Source organism: Meriones unguiculatus, chromosome 7 (assembly GCF_030254825.1).
Source record: "Meriones unguiculatus strain TT.TT164.6M chromosome 7, Bangor_MerUng_6.1, whole genome shotgun sequence".
Lineage (NCBI taxonomy): Eukaryota > Metazoa > Chordata > Mammalia > Rodentia > Muridae > Meriones > Meriones unguiculatus.
Genome location: NC_083355.1, coordinates 59,541,531 through 59,568,890, shown reverse-complemented (window position 1 = coordinate 59,568,890; position 27,360 = coordinate 59,541,531). Strand labels below are relative to the sequence as shown.

At 46.4% G+C, this 27,360-nt stretch overlaps 1 long non-coding RNA gene across 1 annotated transcript; it reads left to right on the top strand.

Annotated features, from left to right (window-relative positions):
* LOC132655228 (uncharacterized) lies at positions 1–27,360 on the top strand. The gene is made up of 3 exons (XR_009592960.1): positions 1–112; positions 23,477–23,613; positions 23,707–27,360. It is a non-coding gene; the product is annotated as an uncharacterized LOC132655228 (long non-coding RNA).

Sequence of the window (27,360 nt, the reverse complement as noted above, 5' to 3'; positions counted from 1 at the left end):
GTCACACTTCCTGTCCCTTTAATCTCTTCTTCCATCTGGGCAGCACTGGGCTCTCCGGAAGACACCTGTTCTCTCGCCTGTTATTTCAGGCCTCTGCCGGTCCCGAATGGTTGTGAGTAAGGGCAAAGGGGATGAGAGACAGAAATGCTGACTTGTCTTTGAAAGACCCTCGTACCTCAGAGCCCCGCTCTGAATTCCCAAGTGAGGCTGGGCATTGGTTATGTGTTCTTGTTCTCAGTAAAAGTGACATGAACTCATTCCATAAAAATGGAATTCATAGAGAATGGAAGAGAAAGATGTTTAAACAGTTAAAGTCAATCTGAGGAAAAAAGACATACACAGAGATGGGGGAGAAAAATATTTACTTTAGAAGAATCCCATGTGTCTTTGAGAGCCTGGCACTTAGGCCTCAAAGTCCTGTTGTGGTGGGGTCCAGGGGTGGATTTCCCGGTATTTGGTAGAGACAGTGAAACTTAAATGAACAAAAACCAGCCTGGGTTTAACCGACTATATGATCAGGGATGTGAACTTGGCTCGTCATAGGGTCTGAGGAAAGGGTGATTTTGTGCTAGTTTTTTGGTTTTTCCTCAGTCCTTGTGCCACAGTCTGGCAGTATCTCTACCGATGCAGTATTTACAGAACCTTCAGGAGGAGTTTACTGGCTGCATCAGCCTTTCCTGGCAGCATAACTCACTTCCCAGCACTGGTGGTTCTCATCAAGGCCAGAGTCTAAGTGGCCGGTATCACCCATTTCTCCACAAAAAGAGGCCTGTGGACAATGATATCTTTTATGCACTCAGAACACAGCTCAGTGTGGCATTGCAGCAACCACTGTGGCATGGCCCCGGGGGACTGCCGAGAGATGGTACAGGAAACACTAGAACAAACGTCAGTCTGTGTACATGAAGTTTTACATGAAAAAGAGTGTTTAGTTAAGTAAATTTAAAATGAAAGACTCTTAAAATAGCAATGACAAAACGGGCTAGGCATAGTAACATAAGCTGATCATCTCAATGTTTCTGGAAGCCCAGTCACATTCAGGGTGAGGCCTTGCCTCAGAGGAGTAGGTGAAGAGTGACGGGGTACCTGACTCTCTTCTGGCTTCCACCTGTGCACCACTGTGTATGTGTACTCACTATGGTAGTTTGAGTAAGAATGGGCTCATAGGCTCATGTGTTTGAACGACTAATCATCAGGGAGTGGAACTATTTGAAAGGATTAGGAGGTGTGACCTTGATGAAGGAAGTGTGTCACTGGGTTTGGGCTTTGAGGTCTCCAAAAGCCCAAGCCAGGCCCAGTGGCTCTCTTCCTGCAGTTTGCGGATCCAGATGTAGAACTCTCAGCTGCTTCTGTCTGCCTACACGCTGCCATGTTCCCTGCTGGGATGACAATGGACTACACTTCTGAAACTGGAAGCCAGCCCCAGTTAGATGTGTTCCTTTATGAGAGTTGCTGTGTCTCTTTACAGCATTAGGACACTGACTAAGACACTCACATAGCCACACACATAAATAGATAATACATCTTCTAAAATACCTGATTGATATCATAACCAAGGAAAGTACGTGTTCATAACTCACCCATACATGGGACTTTTGGAGAGTACTGTGTTCTCTAAAGATATCCTTATTTGTATAATGATGATTAATAACAGTAGTAGGCAAGTTCCCAGAATCTTTAGATAATATAATGAAATATTCTAAGGGTGGGGTGGGGTTATTTGTTGTCTACCCACCTGGACGTCTCTGGGAGGAACTGCCTTGCTGCTTTGGTGGCATTTCTGGAGCAGAGCCACAGTGTGTTCTGCACCCTGAGGTTGCTGAGAGCTATGTGTCAATGGCTAAATAGTTACTCAGTTTCTGCTACCACACTAGGAATTATGGTTACAACAATGCATCATGCATCACCTAAAATGACACCTCTATTTGATGTCTAGAGACCCTGTAGGCCCTCAGAGGACATCTTCATTCTTGAAGGTGGCACTTGCCACATGATAGTACAATGATATGGGCTTGGGCTTGTCCCACGCCGGAGATAGAGACCTTTCCTCTGATGTCCCCAAAGACACAGTTCATGGAATGAGGGAACAATGAGCAAGCTCATAAAAGGTGCTTATGTCTGGCACAGAGTAGAAAGGGAAGGGAAAGGCCCAGATGAATCAGAACGTGTAAGAGAAATGATGGTTTTCAGACGGACAAGTGTTTGTTACCTTCACCTGTGTTCAGGTTCAGCTTCTGTCACTGAATTTGGCCGCCACCTACTCCCATCCACATAGAGCTGATTCTTGTAGAGAGATAGCTACTGAGTCACTGTAAAATGGAAGAAAGATCCCTCAAAGGCTGAAAATGGAATGAACAGGAGTTTGGGGAGGTTGTTGGGTTTTTTTTAACATCATATAGTAGAAAACTGCATTATCCTATTTCTCTTAAGATTTGACCTTCTCCACTGCAAAAAACAAGCAAACAAAACAAAACAAAAAAACCATGATATTTCCTTCATAAAACAAATGCAAAACTTATGTAAAGAGCCCAAACAGACATTTGTTGTTGTTGTTGAAAGCTCTGGTCTCAGGGTCAGCAGTTAGCTCCTGGTGCCTGCCTTCCTCTTCTTCCACAGCAACGGAGACTCAGGGCTGTGTTTGGTTAGTGAGGTGCTGAAGAGAGAGACTATTTCTCAGTCTTCTTCCAGCTCTGTTGGGCTGCAGAGTTCTAGTTAATGAGCACTAAGGGAGGCATTGAATCTGAATTACAAGGGATGTCCTTACAGGAAAATGTGTGTCTCTTCCTCACCTTGCTTTTCTTCTTTTTGTTGGCCAGAGTGTAGATAGATGTGATAACTCCACCCTGCTGTCCGTCATGGGGCATGAGATGACTTTGGATATCAGTTACTCACAGGGGAATATCAAGATGAGAAGCATGGTTCCCTGGGAGCATGGATTCCTACTCCAGCTGTGAACTAACAAATCCCTGTATTTTCTTGAAGGTTACCACACAGCTAATCTGCTGAGGCTACACTTGTTTTGTTACTCACAGAAGAACACAATTTAAACACACACAGCAACTATGATTTTAGGGGACTGGCCTGATGATTTCTCCCGGCTAGTTGGGTCACAAGTCTGTGTCTGAGGAGGGTCCTGTAGGAAGCACATCTACCTTGAAGCCAGCTCTTATCCTGGAAATTGTGTTGGTGGTGTAGTGTAACCTGGAGCCTTGAGTCCAGCAGTAGTGTGGAGCTGAGGCTTTTGGGTAAGGAAGAACACAGTATAAAAAGAAGATATGTCACTTTGGAAATCAATCTGGCGCTTTCTCAGACAATTAGGAATAGTGCTACCTTAAGATCCAGCTATACCACTCCTGGGCGTATATCCAAAAGATGCTCAACAATACAACAAGGACATTTGTTCAACCATGTTCATAGCAGCTCGATTTGTAATAGCCAGAATCTGGAAACAACCCAGATGTCCCTTAACTGAAGAATGGATACAGAAATTGTGGTACAGTTACACAATGGAATACTACTCAGCAATTAAAAACAAGGAAATCATGAAATTTGCAGGCATATGGTAGGAACTAGAAAAGATCATCCTGAGTGAGGTAACCCAGAAGAAGAAAGATTCATATGGTGTCTACTCATTTATAAGTAGATATTAGCCATATAATACAGAATAAACATATTAAAATCTATAGTACTAAAGAAACTAAATAACAAGGAGGACCCCAGGGAAGAGGCTGAAACCTCACTTAGAAGGGCAAATAGGATAAACATCGGAAGTAGGAGAAGACAAGGAACAGGACAGGAGCCTGCCACAGGGGGTCTCTGAAAGACTCTACCCTTCAGGGTATAGAAGGAGATGCTGAGACTCATAGCTAAATTTTGGGCAGAGTGCAGAAAACCTTATAGAAGAGGAGGGAGATAGAAACTGAGTAACTATTTAGCCATTGACATTTAGCTCTTAGCCCTGATTGGAGGGGGGAACTACACAAGAAGACCAACAGAGCCAGAAGACCTGGGCTCAGGGGGCTCTTCAGAAACTGATAATCCAACCAACGGCCATGCATGGTGATGACCTAGACTCCCTGTTCAGAGGCTGCTCAGTTTCCAAGTGGGTTCCCTAGTAAGGGGGGCAGGGGCTATCTCTGACATGAACTCAATGGCTGGCCCTTTGATCACCTCTCCCTGGGGGTGTAGCCTTGCCAGGCCACAGTGGAAGATGATATAGCCAGCCATGATGAGACCTGATAGGCTAGGATCAGGTAGAAGGGGAGGAGGACCTATCCTATCAGGAGAAGGAAGAGGACTAGGGAAGGGGCATAGGGGGAGAAGAGGAAAGGTGGGTAGGACTGGGAGGTAACAAGGGAGGGGTCTAAAGCCAGGATACAAAGTGAATACATTGAAAGGAAGGAAGGAAAAAGGTATGTGTCTAAGGTCAGAAGAATTTGGGCTAAAATGTGATTTGTGCTTTGTTGATTTTTGTGGTTGTTAGAATCAGATATTGAATGTTCAGTAACTGATGTGTAATAGTAAGACAGTAAGACTGTTGCTTTTACAGTTAAAGTTCATTAGGTATTAGTAGTTCCCTTTATAGCCAAAGCATAAAAAGTTCTTGCTTATGATTAAGAGTAACATGCACCAGGCACGGTGGCGCACACCTGTAAACCCAGCACTCAGGAGACAGAGGCAGGCAGATCTCTGTGAGTTTGAGGCCAGCCTGGTCTACAGCCAAGGATACACAGAGAAACCTCATCTCCAAACAAAACAAAAAGAAAGAGTAAGATGAGCATCAAGTGCTGGCTGTTGTTATTTCTATAACAACAGAAGCGGAAGAGAAGCACGGAACAGAACCTCCCCTTAACGTTTTCTTTTAATACCCAAGGTATTTTTGGCTCAACAATAAATATAAAGTTTCGGCCTTTCCCTTCTATAACAAACTAAAAATAAATCACTGTTATTGAATGAGACTTTAAATAACTGTATATATATTTTTTTAAAAAAAATACAAGACCCCTGCATAGCTGTACTTGAACTCACTCTGGAGACCAGGAACCCCCTTTAGCTGTCCTGGAACTCACTCTGAAGACCAGACTGGCCTCAAACCCAAAGACCCACCTGCTTCTGCCTCCATCTGCTGCTCGCTGGGATTAAAGTCCTGACCCACCAAATGCATAATCAAGAGGTAAAGATTCTTAATGTCAGAAAACAGACCCAAGAATGCTAGTTTTAATAGAAAGGAATTTGTGAAAGGGTTTTAGACAATTCTGAAAGTTCTAGGAAGACAAAGAAGCAAAATTGAAGCTATCCATCCCAGAGCAACACAGATCAGAGTTCAAGTATATCAGATAATCACTGGTTTTATGAAAACGCTGATCAAGAGGGACCAGAGATTTTGTCTTGTCCCTAACGGAAGAGCAGAGCCTCTGGAGGCCACCCATGTGCTTTCTTGCATCATCACAGCACACAGGTGGCTAAAGACTTGCGTGCCACTCAGTAACCACCGCAGCACGCTAACATCAAGGAAACGGAGCTCTGCAGCTCTCTAGACAACAGGACCCAGGTGGCTTCCTGCGTAAGTGAGGCTTCTAATCACTGTGACAACTTCCGGGAGGAAGGGTTTGCATGGGATCACACGTTCAGGGGTTTCATGCCATCACGGTGATGAAGCTGTGATAGAGAGAGAGAGAGCAGAGCAGACCTCAAACAGCGGGGGTGGAGAGAGAGAGAGAGAGAGAGAGAGAGAGAGAGAGAGAGAGAGAGAGAATGTCTGCACTGCCTGGCTCCTTCCTTCCTGGCTTTTAGTTCAGTGTGGTGCTGATTGTGCCTGGGGTGGTGGTGGTGGTCTCCCCATCATACCTACTCTTCTCTGCCTGTGCCCCTAGGGTCACACCTAGCAATGCTCTTTACCCATTGAGTTGACAACTGAGACGAACCATCACAGTCAGTGATGGTCACTCATAATTTAAAGCCCGACCGACACAAGGGCTTGAATGTAGGTAGCATATTTTATGAAGTGATCCCAGGGAACAGGAATTAGGAGTAAGAAAAAAAAAAAAAAACCTTTAAGCCAGAAATGCTACATTTAAAAAAATATTTATTTTTAATTATGTGTACGTATGGGTGTGTTTGCGTACGGGAGTGGAGGCACGAACTCCTGAACTCCTGAATGCAGGTGCCTTCGGAGGCCAAAGGTATCACATCCACCGGATCAGAGCGGTTGTGAGCTCCCTGCGCAGCATTGGGTGATGGAAGCCAAACTTGGTTCCCCGAAAGATCGGTACAGAGGCTTCCTTTTCCCCCCATTTTGCTCACTGCAGGCTATTTTTCTCCCTTTGAGACTACATTTTGATTTTGGTGGGAGTCTTATGGGTTACAGAAATAACAAGAAGGATTTCCAAATTTCTATCACATTGAAGATGGGTGGCGGTGGGGATTGTGGGGTGGGGTAGCGGTGGGAATGGGGGGGGGCGGCGTTGCGCTGCAAGAGGGTATGGGAGAAAGAACTCAAATCGCTGAAAGCCAGAGGAGGCCCAGGGCTGCTTCCGCAGTGCCCTGGGCGGCCCTGCTGGCCCCCACCCAGCAGCCCCTGGCTCTCTTCACAGTACGTGCTCCTCAGCACTTGTGAAACACCTGCTCACGGCCATTGCCAAAGGCGCAGGAGCTGGTGGAGGCTCTGTATCCTGTTTGGGAATGGTTTCAAATGAAACCGGTGACTCTTCCCTGCATCAGGGCGAGTGTTTTTAAGGACAAGAAAGCAGGGACCAGCAGGGATGGGCACCTTAGGGAGGTGGTGCGTGCCTGCAGAGCCGCCCCTGTCTGCAGGTTCCCAGGGGCTGGAGGACAGCCCCAGGCTGCTGCGGGAAGGTCAGGGTCTGGATGAAGATGCCCCTGAGCACCCTCTCCCGCCTGCTCTTCTGTCAACTCCCCTTCATTGTGTTATCCCGTGAACTCACACTTGCTGCCAGTCCTGTGCCCAGTGCGGCTCTAGCCGCTGGGACACAGGTCTGTTCTCCGATTTCCTGCAATTTACAGCCTTTAATTTCCTTTTTCTTCCCACATCCTTCTCTAGTCTCCGTTTATTCCCTTCTTGCTTTCTTACACTCTTCTGTACTTATGCGGTAAAGGGTCACATTTAAGAATGTATTTCCATAGTAGTGTTTCATTTTCCGAGTTTACACAAAGAGAAGTCAGAGCTGGGAGGCTTTGGCACAGCCTAAGGCTGGGTAACCGGAGCCTGCAACGGACTCATCTCTGCAGGAGGATAAATGGGGATTCGAACTCTGTGTCAAGAGGTCTGTTAGCTGCCAGGTGTGGTGGTGCACTCCTGGGTCCCAGCCTTCAGTACACTTCCGCACGTCGTGGTGACCCCAACCATAACATTATTTTGTTGTTACTTCATAACTGTAATTTTGCTGCTGTTATGAGTCATAATGTAAATATTGGATATAAAAGATGTATGATATGCTACCCGCAGTGGGGTCATGACCCACAGATTGAGAAGCACTATCCTAGCACTAAGGAGGTAGAGGCAGGACGATTTCTGTGAGTTCTAGGCCAGTCTGGGCTGCACAGTGATACACACACACACACACACACACACACACACACAGCAGCCACAAATCCTCATCTAACCCATGCAATGGTGGCCATGCTGCCCAGAAAAATGAAGCTCTGGGCAGGGATAGTGTGTGTGTGTGTGTGTGTGTGTGTGTGTGCGCGTGCATGTGTGTGATTATCCTTCTAACCAAACAACTGTTATCTTGGGGAATTCAGCTGTTCTTACTAGCAGAAGCTCATCCCCACTGCTGGGCCTGACAGTCCCACGCCCTCATAGGGGATGGGAAGGTCACGACCCTGGGAGAGCCATCTGTGTATCTAGCTGCTTCCATTCACCTGTTGTTTGCAGCCCTTCCCCAGGCACTTGGCCTGGAGGAGGGGCTGGAGTCTACAGCCTGGGAAAGGCTAAGGAGGGAGTCCCACCTATGTGGTTATAAAGCCCTCATCCTTGCTAAGTGGAGACTTCCCAGTGTGGCCTCCAGGGGGAGAAGCACCCATACCCCTGCAAGTAACCCCCCTTATCCTTGCTCTGTAAGTTAGCACAAAAACCACACTGGTTTGTCCGTTGGGCCCTTCGGAGGAAGGGTAGGTGCTGGGCAGTGTGTGCGGAATGTCTGGATGGATGCGACGGCACAGAGCAGCCCTGCTCATGGCTCTAGAAGGCTCACAGGCCCCACGGAGCCAGTTGCTCACCTCTGCATACAGTTCCAAAGTTTCCTCTTAAAATGGCTCCTGATTTGTTTAGAGTACCTGCTCCACACTCTGTCAGGGTTGTGGGCCTGCAGTCCTTGCTAGGCCCACATGTTTGACGTGACTGAATGGTGGGGCCCTGTCTCTGACCTGACTGATCCCTGGCTGATGTCCCGGTCTCCTTCACGGTCAGAGGCAGGCCAGATCTTTGGCATTTGCTCTGCTCACCCCTTTCCTGGGGAGATGGTCCATCTGTCTCTCTACTGTGTAGGACTTCATAGGCAGCAATTTGACTAGCAAGGAGCTAATCTGTTTCCGTGGGTTCTGGCATAGGACTCATGCACTCATAGCCAAGCCACACTGGCAGGCCTAGAAACTGTAGACACCAGGGCAGGCCCAAGGAGCCCAGCAGACAAAACTCAGGCTCCCATCATTAACACAGCTCAGGTCTGAGCTTCATCAGCTTCACAATGCTTGACACAAACAGTCAAGAGACAGGTGTGTGAATTCCTTGAGCTTCAAGGCCCACCCCAGCCCATTTAATGGTGGGCAGAGGCCAGACCCCCAGGAGAGAGCTTGGTGGGAGGGACCTCGGGCAACTCTTGATGCAGGCTGCTGCCTGAAGGAAGTTTGCAGCACTGTGTATCTGTCCCCTCCTGAAGCAGGAGAGAGAGAATTAATAATTAAACTGCAGGTACAAACCCGTGGCTCTGTGCTGTGCACTGGGTCTAAGCTCCAATGTTGGTTCTTTGCAGCTCTCATGGAAGGCACCAATCTGTGATTCATGTGTCAAAAAAGACCAGGGTGTTTGATGCTCACACTTATCTGGCTAGAAAAAACATTGTGAGAGCTAATGGACCCGGGCACATGCGCATTCTGTTGTAGTCTGGCCCTGGACTAACCCACAGGGCGCAGATCTGCACTTAACTGCAGCCAAAAGGTCTAACTGCAGCCAAAAGGCCTATCGGCGGCTGAACTTCACTCCCGGTGGCTTCCCTAATCGAAACACTTTTGCAACGACTGTTAAATTCTAATGTGAAGCCAAAACCCAAGCTGATGACACCATTTAAAATGAGTTATCAAGCCACAGTTCCAGAGAGTAAGGCCTCTTTGACCTAACCCTGAACAATTTCTTTTTTAAAAAACTTATTATCTATTACAATTTATTCACTTTGTACCTAGCTGTAGCCCCCTCCCTCGTCTCCTCCCAATCGTACCCTCCCTCTCTCTTCTTCCCCTATGTCCCTCCCCTAGTCCACTGATAGGGGAGGATCTTCCCCCTTCCATCTGATCCTAGTCTATCTATCAGGTCTCATCAGAACTGGCTGCACTGTCTTCCTCTGTGGCCTGGTAAGGCTGCTCCCCCATAAGGGGGAGGTGATCAAAGAGCTAGCCACTGAGTTCATGTCAGAGGCAGCCCCCCCTCCCCTTACAAGGGAACCCACTTGGTGACTGAGCTGCCATGGGTTACATCTGGGCAGGGGTTCTAGGTCATCTCCATGCATGATCCTTGGTTGGAGTATTGGTCTCTACAGGGGCCCCTGGGCTCAGATTTTTTGGCTCTGTTGGTCTTCTTGTGGAGTTCCTGTCACCTCCAGGTATTTCTATCTCCCATTATTTCATAAGATTCCCTGCACTCTGCCCAAAATTTGGCTATGAGTCTTAGCATCTGCTTTAATACCCGGATCAGTAGAGTCTTTCAGAGGCCCTCTGTAGCAGACTCCTGTCCTGTTCCCTGTTTTCTCCCTCTTCAATGTCCGTCCCATTTGCCTTCCTGAGTGAGGATTGCTCATCTTACCCAGGGTCCTCCTTCTTGCTTAGCTTCTTTAGGTGTACAGATTTTAGTATGTTTATCCTATGTTATATGTCTAATATCTACTTATAAGGGAGAGTATGTCATGTGTGTCTTTATGCTTCTGGGATACCTCAATCAGGATGATTTTTTCTAGATCCCACCATTTGCCTGCAAATTTCATGATTTCCTTGTTTTTAATTGCTGAGTAGTATTCCATTGTGTAAATGTGCCACAATTTCTGTATCCATTCCCCCGTTGAGGGACATCTGGGTTGTTTCCAGATTCTGGCTATTACAAATAGAGCTGCTACAAGCATGGTTAAGCAAATGTCCTCATGTACTTGAGCTTATTCCTGAACCATTTCTTACAGTGGCAGAGTCTCTTTGAATCCCAGAGATCGGAGTTTTCATGGAGAGCCCTGCGTTGGGCTGCTCTGGGTCCTAGGTCGTTATCAAAATCAGGCTCTAGGTGGCGCTACAATGCAACGGTAGTCATTGCAAAGCGTGCAGAAAAATCAAAGGAAATCCAGTGCTCAAAGAATTCAGTAACATCGGTTAAGGAAAGATGGTGTAACAGTCACCATGGAGAGGCTTCCGAAGAAGAAGTGGGTTGGGAGTGGGATGAAGGTGGTGAACCCTTCTCAGTGACAAATGGAAAGGCTGGTTTGGTAGGAAACAGAATGAATGCAGGACAAGTTTTGATGGCTTTGGGGGGTACATATAAAGTCCTAACCTGAGCCTTGCTTTCTCTTGGTTTCAAAGGACAAGTCTATCGTCTTCTATTTCTAAAGGTACTTGAAATCTCTGGTTCTCAGTGTGATGCCTGGACCAAACAGCACAAACACAGAGCTTGTTAGAGAAGAAAATTCTTGAGCCCTGCCTGGGCCTCGTGTGTTGGTGTATCTCCATTGTTTACTTGACTCTGTTAGGGACATGCTTCTGGGCTATTGCTAGTTACTATGTATTTGTATGAGTGTGTGTGTGTGTGTGTGTGTGTGTGTGTGTATGCATGTATTTGTGTGAGTGTGTGTGTGTGTGACTGTATGTATGTATTTGTGTGAGTGTGTGTATGTGTGTATATGTGTGTATATGTGTGAGTGTGTGTGAGTGAGTGTGTATGTGTACATCTCCAGGTATCTCCATGCCCCTCATGCATGCCATTGTTCGCAGGGACCAGAAGAGGGTGTGAGACTCCTTGGAACTGGAGTTGCATTTGGCTGTGAGCCACCGTGTGGTTGCTGGAGCTAGACTTTTCTGGAAGAGTGCTAACTTGAGCCGCCTCTCCACTGCCACACACCTCTGGATGTGTCCGTGAAGGAGTCTTCAGAGAGGTTTAATTGAGGAAGAAAAGACCTATCCTGAATGTGGGTGCCATTGTCTTATGGGCTGGGGCATTGGGCTGAATCGAGTGGAAGAAGAGGAGAGAGGAAGTGATAGTGTTCGTCTATCACTGCTTCCTGAAGGGCTGTAAGATGACCGATTGCTCCATGTTCCCTCTGGCATTATTTTTCTGCCATGATGGGCTATCTACCCAAAAGCCAAAATAACCCCTTTTTTTCTCGTTAAGTTACTTTTGCCAGGAATTTAGTCCCAGCAACGAGAAACATAACAAACATACCCCATCAATCAGAAACTCGGGGTCGGGGCTTAGTGGGTTAGGGTCCATCTGTTCCTCCAGGTGGTCCTGAAGCCTGCTGAAGTTCAAGTACACTTGCTCCAAAGAGTATCTCAAATTCCCACGGAGTAAAGTTGGAAGAGATAGATGTCCAGCCAAAAGTTGAGTCCCTATTCAGTTAGTAATGTGATAAATAAAATTGCCAACTGAAATAAAATCCTGTATTATTTGGCCTGTTTTCTTTCCTCCTTTGTAGAAGACACGGTCCTCTTCCCAGTTGTTAGTAGAGAAACAGGCAGACCCACAACTACGCAGGTAGTAAGTGCTGCATGAGGAAGATAATTCTGTCTGGAAAGGTGGGAGGATATTATTGTTGCAAATGTTATCATGCCGAGGAAGCCAGCTTGCAAAGCACAGACAGCTGCATTGTTTACAAACATAATTAATGAGGTGCTTTTTAATATCAACAGCCCAGCACCAGCCTTTTAAAAGACTGTTTATGGCCGGGGCCACGGAGCCATTTGTAACTTCTATGGCACTTCTCTGACAGGGCCGCCTCCAAGACTCATTTCCTTTGGCCGGGACCTGGTTTATTTTATGAATGACAAAAATAAACCTCTACTTGTTGCCGATGAGGGATGGTTTATGTACTGTAAGCTCAGACATACCGAAAGACAAACTCAGGAATACTTTTCTAAGAAGTGAAGGTATGTTTCTTAGCAGTTAACTTCTGTATTTATACAGAAACCATGCAACTGAGATGGCTCTCCTTAGGGGCTAGGGAGGAATGGTCCTTTCTCTCTCTAAACATGGACATGTTTTTGTGCACTGTAAAGCTTTATGAATGCCTGCGATATATCAACTCCTGGAAAATGGCTCACACTTCAAAGAGGCAGCTTTGTATTCAGGAGACAGGGTCTCACTGTGTGGTTCAGGATGGCCTGGAACTCATCCTGTAGCCTGGGGTGGATTCTCCTGCCTTAGCTGCCCCGAGTGCTGGGGTTCCAGGCATGTGCAGCCATAGTCTGCTTCACATGGGCTTCTGAAACCTGTGGTTTAACAGTTGAGGCCCAGTTGAACTGATCATGCCGTATCTAGAGAAGGCAGAAGGAAAACTTTAGAAAGAAAAAAGAAACAGCCTGTTTAATTTTATGGTTGGGGCAACATGTGTGTCCTGCCAGAATAAATCGGATCATCTGATTTTCAAATTGCTAGAGCCATTGTTTCAGAAATAGAGGATGTAAATAATTTCAGTGCAGTCTCCTGGATCTGAACCTCTCTCATCCAGAACTGTTCTCAGCATTAGCATAATTTATGGTGCTATCTAATAATGAAATCACTGAACACTGATTGTATGGCTTCTTAAAGCTGTAATTATTGCTCATTAGGAATGGATTTCATATTGTTTGCTCCTGGCACATAACTCGTTATTGAAAGGGAAAAGTTGTCAGTTGAAGTGAGTAACCAGGCCAGGCACTTTCTGTGCTGTTCCTGAATATTCTCTCTGATGAATCTGTCTGCGGTTTTGCCTGTCATAATGATAAGGCCTATGGGGGCCCTAGCTGCTGCGTATTACTGCACTTCTCATTGCAGAACACTGGAGCTTCACGGCCTTGTTAGTTGTCTCCTCGCTGTGACCACATATCCCATAAGAGCAACTCAAGGGAGAAAGGAGTCATTTTGGCCCATAGTTTGGTTGGGTAGCATCTCTCACGGCACAGAAGGCAGGGCAGAGCATGTGGCTAGGACTCCTCCAGGAATCCTGGTGTCTAGGAAGCAGGAAGTAGACCAGGGGTAAAGGTGGGTGAGAGACTCCAAGCCCCCACTCCACCTCATGACCCACTTCTTCCAGCTGGGCCTCAACTGGAAAAGATGCCACAGCTTTCCAAAACTCAGCTACCGCCTGGCCTCCAATAGTGAAAGCCACAGACCTGTGGGGACTTTCACATCCTAACTACAGCAACACCATGCTTCTTCAGCCCATAAGGAAGTGCTCAGTAAATGTGTCTTAAGTCAGTATGTATGAGGAAGGCGCTGAGTGAATTCTGGAAAACTACGCTCTGTCCACCTCACACCAAATATTAACAAAGGAAGCGCTCACTTTAGGGATCTGCCTTTGCAGGTCTTCAGTGCCATCGAAGGCGGGGTTCTAGACATGTCAATCTGAATAAATCAACCTATTTCTCTTGAAACATCTTAAAGTGCTTTTGCTCAAATCACAGAGTATCGCTTGACCTCTTCACTGTGAGATGGGGGAGCCTTTTTATGCTGGCCGGTCCTCTTTTGTCAGTGAACTGTGTGTGTCCTTTTAAGTCCTGATATGTTCCTGGCAGCCTTGAGAACTCACTGCTCAAGTCTGCTTGTTTCTGGCTGACAAGTTTAAGATGAACGCGCCACTAGCCATTTCTCTCCATGGCTGGAGAGAACAATGCTTCTCAGAAAGGGAGGGACTTGCAACAGTGGCATTGCAAAATAGAGGTGTGTGATTTTAGGAACAGGGAAGTCTTCTAAAAGAAGACTTGAGTTGGCCAGGAGCAGCACTTGTGGCTTGGAGCCTGATCGCTTTAGGGGCTCTAGCTTGGTTCTTAGGCGGTGAACCTTTTCACCTTCACGAGCGCAGTGCGACCTCTCTTTGTTGGTTAATTCTCTCTAGTGTTTTCTCCAACACCAGACTAGATTTTGTAGCCTGAATTTTTCCTATGTTTTAGTTTCCTTGAGCCTTGTGCCCCAAGAAGTCAACGGAATGCTCCTTTAATCGACTATTTCTCACATTTTGATAACTGGCTCTCTTTTTTTCAAGATCCTCTGATGGTGGCCCCAAACAGTAAGGTGAAAATGTTAGATGTGCAGAAAAAGATAAAAAGAAAGAAAGAAAGAAAACAACCTCATTCTTTCACTGGAAATTTCCAAACTTTAGTAAAATTGTAGAAATGTTTAAATTGCCTTCCAATTTCTGAGAGAAATTGGTTTCCTTTAACGCTTAACGAGATAAACTGCGATTCGATTCAAGTCATTTTTCTGCTTTTCCTTGTTGACAATCTGAGCCCCGTTTTTTTTTTTTTCCAGTTCTCTCTTGCTTTCTGATTGACTTCAAGATTGCATCTAATCTTTTTACTTTATCTTGCACGAATACAGCCTGCAATGTGTTGTGACAAGGAGCTAGACCTCCTATTAGCATATATTTATACCTTGCCTCACACAAAGTGGTGCTTGGGGTTATTAAACCAGGCTGAAGCTCTGAAGCCACATAAAAGAAATCATATCATTCCTCCGCCCCCAACCAAGGAGCCTCTCTCACGCCTGCCTATCCATGCGGAGATCTAATTGTTTAGAGGAAGGGACAGATGAGGTGGCCCTAGGAGAGCGGCTGTGGATGGAGGAATAAGATGGAGAAATTATCAAGTATTTGCGGGCATGAGGGGACACAGGAGAGGGTCCCTGTCCTTGGAGGCACCTTGGAAGGATTTAAAGGCCGCCCTAGGACCTGGCAGTGACCAGATCAGGTGACAACGCTAAGGAAGGGACCGGAACATAAAGAGGTTGGGGGATTTGTGGGGCTCCCAGTCCGGGGTGACAGCAGATGAAGATGCAGGTTTCTTCTGAGGTGGCTTAAGCAGAGGTGATAGGTGACAGCTCTTCTGGCTGTATGTGTGTTTTCATCAATAGAAAGCAGGAGTGACACCCAAAACAGCTGGTGACACATGCCTGCTGTTTGCTCAACATTTTTAGTTCTCTTTTAGTGGGATTTCCGTGGTTTCCGCAGCCTCAGGGCTCTGAAATCACCAAGTGTTGTTCCTGGCCACACAGCGCTGTTCTACTGCTGGTGTCAGTCAGCTACAGCCGGTGTGGCCTACCTTCCACTTAGGATGGCCGTCCTCGAGCGCTCCTATTTTCATTTTGTTTTCTAACGTTTCAGGAGACAGCCTTTACCTCCACTCCAAGAAATTCCAAGCATGTGTAAGATGTAAAGGAGACAACTGGGGGACTTAGGAGTTGACCCTGAAGAGAAAGTAGTTTCCCTCTCTGCATCCTAGTAGCTCAGATCTTGTCCCCTCGGGAGGATGGCTCCTAGGGACTGTTCCTAGAAGTGACTGAGTTTTGGGACAAAAATTCATGTGTTCTTTGCACAGCCCTGTATGCATCTGTCTTCCCTGGCTGTTTCTGAGGGACAGTGACTCATTCATCCGCACCCTTCCACGAGCCGCTGGTGTCTCTTGCACAGACTTGTGCCGTCCATACACGGGTCACAACTCTACTCCTAAATGCTTCTGTGATAGGAAGCCAGACTCAGTCGCAGTTCGTTAGGGCAGGCTGGGTCTTCCTCTGTCTTCCTAGTTCTCCAGGTACGTGGGATAGCAAAGAAGGCTTTGAAGTTCCTCTGTGGGCCCGGCAGCTGTCATCAGCCATGCTGCTCCACCATTGGTGAACTACTGTCCCAACCAACGTTTCCCCAGCAGATGCCATAGATGGCACCAGCATCTGGCATGGGCTGTCTGATATGGCCGCCTTTGGGGCCAGGCCCAGCTTTCCTCTCTGTGATGAGATTAAGGAAAAACTAGGCAGAGAGTATAGTCAGAGAAGAGCAAAGAAAGTGCTCATGGCTTGGCCTTGGCCTCTGGAGGACTGAGTACTAAGAAGGAGGAAGCTTCACTGTGCAGCAGTTACTCCTCTTAAAACATCTCCATCGGAGTCCCAGAAGCCACAGTGGGAGCTGAGGTAAAGTTGGTTTTGACTGGGAAATGCACATTTAGCAGAGGCATATTTTCAGTCCAGAAAGCGACGAATAAAAAGACAGCTGGGTATGTCAGAGTTCTTTTGTTTAAGGCTGTGTTTGTGGAATAGACAGACTTGAAATGTGAATAACAAGACCGAATGCGTAAATCATGTGTGAGCTGTAAGCTCAGATGTTTGGGAGGTTGAGAGGAGTGAGAATGTGAGAATGTGGAGAAATATAGGTTCCCATTCAGGGTAGGGTATATTCACAGTTATGAAACATTGTTAGAAAAACTGGGTAGAAGTCAGAAAATAAGTTAGGGCAGTTGTCCCAATAGCAACTACCGATCTACATAATTTAATCCAGCAGAGCGAAGTGGGGACCATTTAAACAAAATCAAAAAGGAAGAAAGGATGGCAAGAAAAGGAAAACAGCAAAAAACAGCAAAAAAGACAGCAAAGGGTCGGTGCGATCCACTTGCAGTCTACATAGGTGAATTGATACTCCTGCAACAGACTCTTACATGTGGAATTCATTATATTTATCTGTCATATGCAAGTTACAGAGGGATTGGAAATAAAGAAATGGGAAGGACTACCAGGTGTATTTGAGGAAATGCAAAGGAATAGTTCTCTTAGTATCGGCCCATGTAGGGTTTATAATGAAAAACCCCATTAGGAATGTTGTATGTTGACTAGAGCATCCGAATCATCATTAGGTATGTTGCTGATAGTAAGACCCCCAAAATAAAAACAGTATCTGAGTGTCTCCCTGCCTGGATGGGGCAGGGAGCAGATACAGCAAATACAAACTATCTTACCAGATTATGGGCTAAGACCCAGGTTCCCAGGTTCTTGGCCTCTAATGCAAGAATGCAATAAAAGAGCACACAGACTGCAAAGCAGCAAGGGACCTTCATTCGAAGCAAAGGCAGTGCAAGAGAACAACAGTCCACCTGAATGAAGGTACCCAAGGCTCCAGGTTACTGTCTAAGGTGTCTCTCTCTGAAGTTCAAAGGAAGGAGATGATTGCTAAGGTGCATAATTTGAGTATATCTCTATTTTTTTTTCTTGGTATTTCAAGACAGGGTTTCTCTATGTGTAGCCTTGGCTGTCTTGGAACTTGCTCTGTAGGCCAGGCTACCCTTGAACACATAAATATCTACCTGCCTCTGCCTCCTGAGTGCTGGGATTAAAGGCATGTGCCACCACCAACCAGCCAGTATGTCTCTATTTTAACTCACAGGTTTTTATATAATCATTTCCCGCCTCTGTGTGTCCCTTCCCATGGTGCATCTGGTTTTAATAATGTGCACAGCCAATCATACTAAGAACACAATGACAAATAGCGATTTCCCCCTAAAAGTTTACTTTGAGAACACAGTTTAACTTATTGTTCACGCATCCCAAACCAATTCAGGCCAGACAGACCCACCTTTCTCGTCTTGTACCTGAACACGAGTGGAGTATATTTGAATAGAATCTGAATAGAAGCTTATTCAATTGTTCAGAGTGGCATGCTTGTTCAGCTCCATGCACATGGTCCTAGGTTGCTAAGGGGTTGCTAGGTGTGTTGTCTGGAGAAGGATGTATATGGACAGTACATGGAGCTGAAGGCTCAAGGCTACTTAGCAGCGTCTGTTCACATCTCATTATGCCTTGAATTTTTACTGTGTTGTTCTGAATCATCCCGATACAGTCCATCTGAGGCAGAATATTTGTTCTGCTGTGATCATCATGTGTCCATGGCAGAGGAAAGACGATCATCTGAAGATGGGTGGCACGAAGGTCTCACCCCAGACTCATCCGTGAAGCAGGCAGCATGCCCAGCGTGAGGCTATGTTTCCAGAGCATGTTAATTAGGCCAGAGTAATTGTCAGTGGGTGTGATGGCTGTGCTTAACTTCTTATACAGACCACTGAGGCTAGAAGAAAGAACACTCCTACACTTCTACCTCATGATCACCAGAGGAGTCTCTCTCCAGAGACGACCAGAGAATGAGAACAGAAACAGGATTAAGGAGGGTGAGACTGATGTGCTTGCTGCTGAAGGAGAGGAAGGGCACATGCATTTATTTATTTATCTATTTATCTATCTATTTATTTATTTATCTATCTATCTATCTATCTATTTATTTATTTATTTATTTATTTATTTATTTATTCTTCTGGGCTTATCTTTCCTCAGGCCCACGTTTCCATACAGTGTTTTAAAGAAGCACTGCAAACTCATCTAATTTTTAACCTTTATTTTGGTATGGGGATTGAGCCCAGGCTTCACACATGCTATACAAGTGCTCTAACACTAAGCTACCAAATGTATAAACTTGATTTTAAAGCAGGTACCAAGAGTAGCGTCGTTGCTACGTTTATAATGGGAGAGAATCAGTATTAAATCACCACGGGGCGTGGGAGAGGTGAAGAGAATCAAATTCTGAGAGCAGGAAAAAGAAAGCAAGAAACAATGAGGAAGCAGAAAGGATAATGAAAGCTGGCCTCCAAATGTATTTGAGAAGGACCATTCTGGAAAAGGGAAGGTTCTAGGAGTGAGGGAGGCTGTGGTAGAAATGTCAGGTTTGAGGAGTGGTGGAGTAAAGGGTGTAGTCATGGAGGAAGTGAACAAAGAAACACAGGAGGTCATGAGGAGACACCAAGTTGTCCAGGCGGAAGAGATAATCAAGACTGAGGTAGAGGCAGTAATGCAGGCAGCAGTGGTAAATCAGGTGGTGACGGTTGTGGCTGACATAGTGGGATTATGGAGGAGATGATGAATGAGGTGAGGAAGGTGTCAGAGGTGACAGAGGAGTTGACGGAAACACAGGTTGGAGTGGGAGTGCTGGCAGACAAATGAGTAGAAACAGCAGTATTGATGGAGGTAGAGGTGATGAGGTGAAGGGGAAGCAGGAGAGTGGAAAGGATTGAGGAGACGGTAGAGGAGCAACACCGAGAGAGGTGAATGACATCCCGGAGGTGATGGACAGGTTGGGGAAGAGGACTCTGAAGGTAGCTGTAGTGATGGCCAAGTGGGAGGGCTGGTGGAGCTGTGAGGGTACCAGCACCCCTGCCCTTTGTCATTCTCTAACAGCTTCTACTGAGAAGTTTCAGATAGTTTGTTCACCATTTCTATACACTTTACTTGTGACTCTAAAATCATCCTCATTTTCCTTTTACTCAGTTCCTGGCTCACCGTTAGCACTGGGAATAGGTCTTCAGTCCTTACTTCCCTTTACCCACACACATCTGCTTGCCTATGCTCGGTTTCTTACATTATGTTGGGTTTTAGAATGAAGTTAAAGGAGTCCTGGTTGCAAAACAGTAAGAAAGTCCCTCCCCCCGCCCAGCACACACAAAAGCCCACAGATTTTAAATGGAACTAGTGAGTTCTGGTCCCTGATGAGCTGCACAGAAATAAAGATAGCAAACTCTAACCTCAGAGCTGGTACCGCACACTTTCCAGGCCACAGCTCCCTTAGCCTAAGAAACGTGGGAAGACAGAATTTGGACGGTGTTTTTCTGTCAGAGGAAGAAGGGCAAACAGTGCTGGCACTGGGGTAGATGAGTGGGCCGCGCAGCTCCCGTGTGGAGTTAGGCCAACTAGCTCTGTGAAGAACTGATACTCAGGAAAAAGAATGAGTCACTCCGTGCAGGAAGGTAAACAGACTTTCATTAATTTGGACTAAGATGTACCCTCAGATACACTTCTCTGGAAATGGGAGAGAAAAGCAAAACAAACCCCTCCCAAAACACAACATGTATCCTCAAACCACAACCCAAGGCTTGTCAAATAAATGACTCATTAGAAATAATACAAAATGTATTCGAAATCTGGCTTTTTAAATACGGGGCGTTAAAAACAAAGCAAGGAAACATTAACATCCGTAGGCTTTGGGAATATCTTCCACAATGAATGTTGCCAATACCTCCTTAGAGAGCTCAAAGAAGTTTTTGGCTTGTCCCCCTTGAACTGTGAGTGGCCCTACAAAGAATGGAGGAGAGGCATTGTTTGTGCATCTCTAGCCCATGGAGTCTCTGTTGTGGACAAAGCAGATAACGAAGGAGGCAGGAGAGTAGATTGATGCCACTTATATGGAATCTCCAGAGCAGAGACGGCCCTGCTTCCCAGCTTCCCCAGGAGGAATCGTGTGGCTGGAAACCAGAGAAAACATTAGAAGTTGACCCCTAAGAATACATCTAAGTTCATTTCTGGCTTATTCTTTCCAAACAGCACTTAGGTTTGATGACTGTGATTTACCTGCAGCCTGTTTTTATACTGTGTACACTGTCATTGTCTCTGAGATTGTCCTAGTTAATATTGTTAGAGGGTGGACATGTGATTTCCTGGGTGGTTCAATTCACTCTGCTGGCCTATTTTGATAGGAATGTACCTGCTTGGAGCACCAAGGTTTTTTTTTTTGTTTGTTTGTTTTGTGTTTTCTTTTCAGAGTTCTGCTGTCCTTGTGTCCTGCTTTTCCAAGCCTTGGCTGAATATGGGGCCTGAGTGCTTGTCTCTGCTCTCAGCTCCCTGGACCATTGTGCCTGATGCTCTAAGTTTCTCTTCAGCGCCTCCCCTGACCCTCTCCATCATCTTAGCTTCTTTCCCTACAGTTGAATGAAGTTGATATGTGCGTATTTATAGGTCAGAGAAGAATGAGAGCTGGAAAGAACCCGTATGAGGGGACATTTTAGAAAAAGCAAATGTTGGTCGGCCAGGATGGGCAATCGAACCATGCAGATTCTATCCCTGGAAGAGAGAGAGCCTCAGGCACCTGCTGCAGTTGGTGTTAGTGCTGTGACAACGGTGCTGACTTTTTTCTTAGATGGCGGTATCCCGGTGAAGCTTTTAAAGAAGGGCACACCTAAGGGAAGTATTACTGGTCAAAAATCTCTTTGGACAGTATGTATTGATTTGTCTGTTGTCCCAGCCAATTGAGTGGTTATTACAGTGATGTTTGCGGAAAGTGGTCACAGTGACAAGTGCTTCCTGACTCTGTTCAGGGTGATGATTCCGAGTCTTTCTCCTTTCCATTCTCCACTCCCACCCCGTCTCCCCAAACTCTGTCAAACACTGCACTTAAATGCCATTTTGCCTTTTCATTGTAATTCTTTTTTGAGAAGAAATAGGAAGAGCCACATAAATGCTGTGCCTAGATGTCAGTCATCTTTCGGCTCCATCTGAGGAGTGACATGATTACTGAGCCCTGGAACATATTTGCCCAGTGTCGCAGACACCTGAGCGCTCACACCAACCCGCAATTATACATGCTACTTGCTCAAGTGGGCTTTCCTGCACCACCACCCCCTCTTTTTTTTTTTTTTTTTTTAAGTTTTGCTTTCTGGAAAATATCATAGAGAGGGATGCCTGGAAATGAGAAATTAGTTGCTTTTGGAGGCCAAATAGACTAGTTTGCATCCTAGGAAACTAAAAGACGCTGAGCAAAACAGATCTTTGGTTTTCACCCCCACAAGCTTTCAGTAGGCTGGGTTCTGTCTCTTTCACAAAATGCTGAAAGGAAATACAGATGGTTCTGTGTGAGATTCCCGAGGCTCCACCAGAGGGGCGGATGGCCTCTTGCTCTAGCTTGTAGTCCTCTCCCTGCCTTGTCTGCCTATTTCTCCAGAGAGTTGCCTTACACTTGGGGAGCGAGGCTTCACAGGGCAAGAATCTTGCTGTGCCAAAGTTGGAAAAGAATCTGCCCAGCCAGCCATAGAAATGCTAACGAGCTGAGACAAATGCTTCTCTTTGTGATGCCAAGGGAGCATATTTTTACATTTCTTCATAAAGGGAGAGAGTGGGGCGCAGTTGATCCGGAGCTGCAGGGCTTTGGTTGCTTGTCTGGCCACTGCTGGCAGGGACGGGATGCTTTGCATCAAGAGTGGGGAAAACATTTTTGTCTAGATTACAGGACTAGCCCCAGGCCAAGGTAGGACTCTCACTATTCCACGAAGAGTAGGAGCTGCGTTGTGGCTGGTGCAGTCCTGTCAGGACACCAGGGTCATTGTTTGTATTTGAGTAAATTGCTCTTCCCTCTTGAGCACAGGTTCCTGGTTTGCCAGGTAGAATACTTTTCATTCTCTCTCTACATCCCCTGGGCTCTGCGTGTGTGTGTGTGTGTGTGTGTGTGTGTGTATTTTGAGACAGGGTTTCTCTGTGTAGCCCTGGCTGTCCTGGAACTCACTCTGTAGACCAGGCAGACCTTGACCTCAGAGACCCATCTTTGAACTTCTGCTGGGATCAAAGGTGTGTGCCACAACTGCCCAGCTTACACTGGGCTTTCTTGATGTCAGAAAGTGTAACTTATGTCTTTCATTGGAGTCTAGTGCTTCTCCGGGATGCTAGGCAATGACTTACCTGGGGCAAATAGAAGCTCCTAACTTATAGTCACCGATCAACTGTCTTTGGAAAAGTATCAGTGGGGAATATATTCTTGGATTACTGGTCTGATTGTACCACATTTTAACAGATTAAAAGGGTCAAGAGAATCTCATCATCAATTGGATCCTACAGAAAGAGAAGCTTCCTTAGGCCGCAGTGTTAGAGAAAGGCAGGCAGGGCCAGCAGAATGATAGCCTGGGCACCTGCCTCCTGCTCATGTAGCTGACAGGCCCACTGACTGGTAGCTCTCTGACCTCCGTGCCTCGGGGCTGGCAGGCCATGCTAACTGTGAAGTTATCTGGTTAACATGCAAAATCACATTCATCAAAACTGCCAGCGTGCAGGGCTGAGGGAGCGGAAGGCCTGGACCTGCTCCACCTAACCCTGCCCATTGGCTCTTCTTGCTCTGAATTCCGGGATGCCATCTGTGTAGCCACCAACTCTAACGTTCCGCTTGCTGGAGTTACCTTCCGCATTTGGACTTGACGGAGTGAATGGAAGAGAGACAGGCACGGAGGCTAATCCCAGGAGGTTGTGTCCCAGCTGGTGGAAGGGAAGGGGAGTATTTTGTGCGTCATCATGTTGCCGAGGCCCATTGTGTGGGAGCAGAGGCAGAACGCTTTGGTATTGCTACGAAAGTCCTTTGGTTCCTCTAGACACGGTGACCAAAACACTAATTCAGCGTGTTAGCCGAGGAAAGTTTATAGAAAGTGATCTCATCCATTTGTTCTTTCTTTCGTCCAGGAGAAGTACACTGAGCAGTACCAAAGAGAACAGAGGGAGAAACAGGGCCAGAATTTAAGGCACATGGGCCTCAGTCTGCATCCGTGGCTGGAAACAGGGAATGTCCTTGTCTCTGTCCTAGCCGTAGGCCGGAAATAGTAAGTAAATAAATAAATAGATTCAGGGTTGTGTTTGTTTGTTGTGTTTTTTGTTTGTTTTGGTGTAATTTCTTGCTAACTTTCTTCTCTTAGAAGACCCGCTGTCTCCGGATGCTGTACGCACACAGGGTGCTAACCTGGACAGCAGTCTCTTCAGGCGAACAATGTTGGGATTACATCTTCAGATTTTCATGGTGAAAATGTGGCATTCTCCAATTTTGGCCCATCCCCCAACTGATTTTCAGGTCTCAGCACTTGAAGTTAAGACTATCCCAGGAGGCTTGGAGGCCACTAGGGATGAGCTCTCCCCATTCAGCTTGGGGCCCACTTTCCTGCTCTCTGGGAACACTGGAAAAGGAAGCAGAAGCTTAGGTCTTTGGGTCAAAAGGCGAAGTTTACCTCTGGCCTCGGATGGAGACATTTTGATCTGTTCCAAAGATTAATATTGCATACTATTGCTCCCTCCCATGACAATTAGTCCAGCTGAGCCTGGCAATCCCCTGGCCACGATCCCCAGCCTCCACCCCCAGGAAACCTGATGCACTTAGACAGACTGGGGAGATGAAAGAAATGATTGTTCCCTTGATGAGACAATGGGCCTACCTTCCCAAGTCCTGCCACCTGCAGCCATCTAAGAGCCTCCACCAGGAGCAGTGCAGAGCCTGCCTGCTTTCCTGAGTAACTCAGAAAAAAAGCAGCTCTTTCTTCCCTTCTTTTCCATCCCTTTTTCCTTTAGATACTGTCCAAAGCCTGGGCATTCTTTTCTTGACACTTTAGGCATTCTCTCTTGGTCTCTGAAACTCCCTCCCCCCATTGTCCACCAGTTCAGCCACTGCCCACCACACAGCTGTTTGCTGACTTCCACTGTGGAATCTGTTTGCTTTCTCAAACCCCACCGCAAAAGGGGGTTTTCTCTTCCTCTTCATGTCCTTCCTTCTGCCAAGACTTATCGCTTGCTAGTTCTTCAAAATCAAATGAAATTGCCCTCGAGGTTCCTTCCAAGCCTTTATTAACAAGATTAAGACCTCAAAAGAAAGAATTCCGATTGTTCTGGTAACAGTATTATGAAAGGGTCATAGGTGAACAAGTGCTGGAATGGAGAAATGGCTCCTTGGATAAATGCACCTTCCAGTAAGTCAGGGAGAAGGAAAGAACTGACTCCACAAAGCTGTTCTTCAGTGTGGTCCATGTGTACTCCGGAATGTGCACACAGGCATGCTCACACTCACACACACACACACACACACACACACACACACATACACACAAACACACACACACACCCGTGCTGCTGCTGCTCACAACCAACACCAAACACACCAGTTCAGTTCCTGGCTCTCAGGAGTATCTGCTCGTCATGGGCCATCAGCTACGGTGCTACTTGATGTCCTCTCCAGCACAAGTTCTGCTTCTGGTTTCACTTCACCCTGTCTCCTTTGAGGAAGTGGTCTACACCCTCTTTCTAGGCAAGAGAGAGGTGTGGCTCTGCGCATTTCTCTTTCTAGCTTGTGAATCAGTTTAGGGGTCTAGTCTCGAAGCCACAAAAATACACTCTAGCTATCTTAGACAGAAAGGATATTTAAAACCACAGGTTTGGAATCTGCCTATCCCATTGAACAGCTCAGGAGCCTTGGACAAGCTATTGTCTTCTTCCAGTTTTACTCAGCCTACCACCCACAGGCTTTTGGGGTAATCAGAATTTTACAAAATTTGAGTTTGGAAGCAGGTGGGAATGAAGGACACTCAGGAGGCTGAGTCCTAGACACTGCCCCTCAGTGCTACGCCAAGGTGAACAAGCTACTCAGGTACTTCTACACTTGGCGGCACTCCCTAGGCCTGGGGGAAAGCTTCTGACTGGCCCGGTTACAGTTGAAGATTTGGTCCCATTGATGTCCATGGGGTGCAGACTAGCCCCTCTGAGAGTTTAAATTAAGAGCAGATGGCTGTAAGAGGGTTCTCGAATGCCAGCCAGCTTCCCAAATGACTGCCTGGAAATTCAGAGCAACACTGACACTCAAAAGGGAAGGCTGGATTGTCTGCCTTTTCTTGGTTAGATTTGGTGGTAGGTGCTCGTCTCCTTTCCTCGTCCTTGTACAAAATCCCTCCTGTGGGATTACTCACTGAGCATGTGCACAGTGAGGCTACATCCTGGATTTCCATCTCGGTTGTCTTGTCTAGCCATAGCTCTGGGCGTGACATGAAGCAGAGGGGAGGGTGGTGACCCTCAAGAAGGGAACATAAGCATTGCCAGGGCTTCTGAAGAGAGGCATGGCTTCAAAATGGCATTTGTGGCCTATGACATTAGCAAGATGGAGCGGTGATCTGTGCTCGCCTGTATCTCAGGCTACCCCAAGGGCAGCAAACCCCAACACTGTCTCAGTGAAAATGGGGAATTTCTTCAGTATTTTTCTCCTTGGTGAGTCCTCATGATCCAAGGTCTGTTTTTAGGATATTCTTGCCTCCTGGAAAGACCTGTCTTATTAACCAAATGCATCAGAATTCAATTTTATTGCTTAAAAAATGTTTTCTGAGGAAAACCACATTTTCAAGAGGAAGCTTGCACGTTATTCAGACTAGAAAAAAATAGAACCCCGTTGTCACATTTGTCTTTCCTCTTGTGCATATTCCGGTTGCAGCTGATGGGACCTGGACTGGAAGTCTGCTTTTTCAGCTGCTCACGTGGCCAGTCACTCGGCCTGGGGCTTAACTCTGGGTGCAGTGTTGGGGAAACACCGTCAGCCCCTCCTCAGAATGTAACGAGCATAAAGTAAAAATTCAAAAGCACGTAAGGAGTCTGAGCCCAGTTCTTGCCTACTGGTTGGCCAATATTCTTGTTTTTGAAAACGTTATCCAAGACTATGTGGCAATGGGTAAGGTGAGCACTTTGCTGCCGCGGCTTCCTGAAGACAGTCTGGACGCCTGGGAGCCAGGGAGAATGAACTAGGAAAGATTCACCAATTTGTCCTCCGACTTGAGGCGCTGCTACATTTGCCCGACCCACAGTATTCTGAGAGTGATAGCCTAGGGATGAGTATGATCTGAGCTCATCTTTGTTGAGAGAAGTATGAGGGTTCAGCAAGTGAGAGATGGATCTATCCTAAGCTGTTTCAAGAAATTGGATGACAAAAATCTCTGATGGAGAAGTCGCAAGTTGCCATGGATATGTCACTCCTTAATTCATGTAGCAACAAAACAGTAAAGGTTAGGGGTCGGCAGCTCAAGTGGATTTAACCATCAGTTTTTTGAGAAGGGCTTTCTTGAGAAATCTTGAACTTTGGTGACCTCCAAAGTGAAGGAATTGCATGTGAAATCTCTTTAACACACACACACACACACACACACACACACACACACTATGGTCTAGAGAAGCAAATCCCCAGGCTCAGACTTAGTTCCTTCACAGCTGTTCCCGTTTCTGTCCGATGGCACCCAGCTATATCTGAAACTGACAGCAGGGCTTGGTGCTGGTCACATGATGCTGGTTTTGCAGGCATGTGGACTGTGAGCGTGATGGGGTCATGCAGGCTTCCACCAAGGCTGCAGGAAAAAACCCATGGAGATCAGATTCTAGACGCGAAGCTCCATGCTGGGACTGTCTTGCTTTTGGGCCAGTCTTTCCTAAGTATCTTTCCATTCCTCTCTTTTGGAATGGAAATGCTTACTCTGAGCCACTGTATATTGGAAACATGTAACTTGACTTTTGATCTTGTGGAGGCCCACATATACGATTTTGCCTTGAGTCTCAGA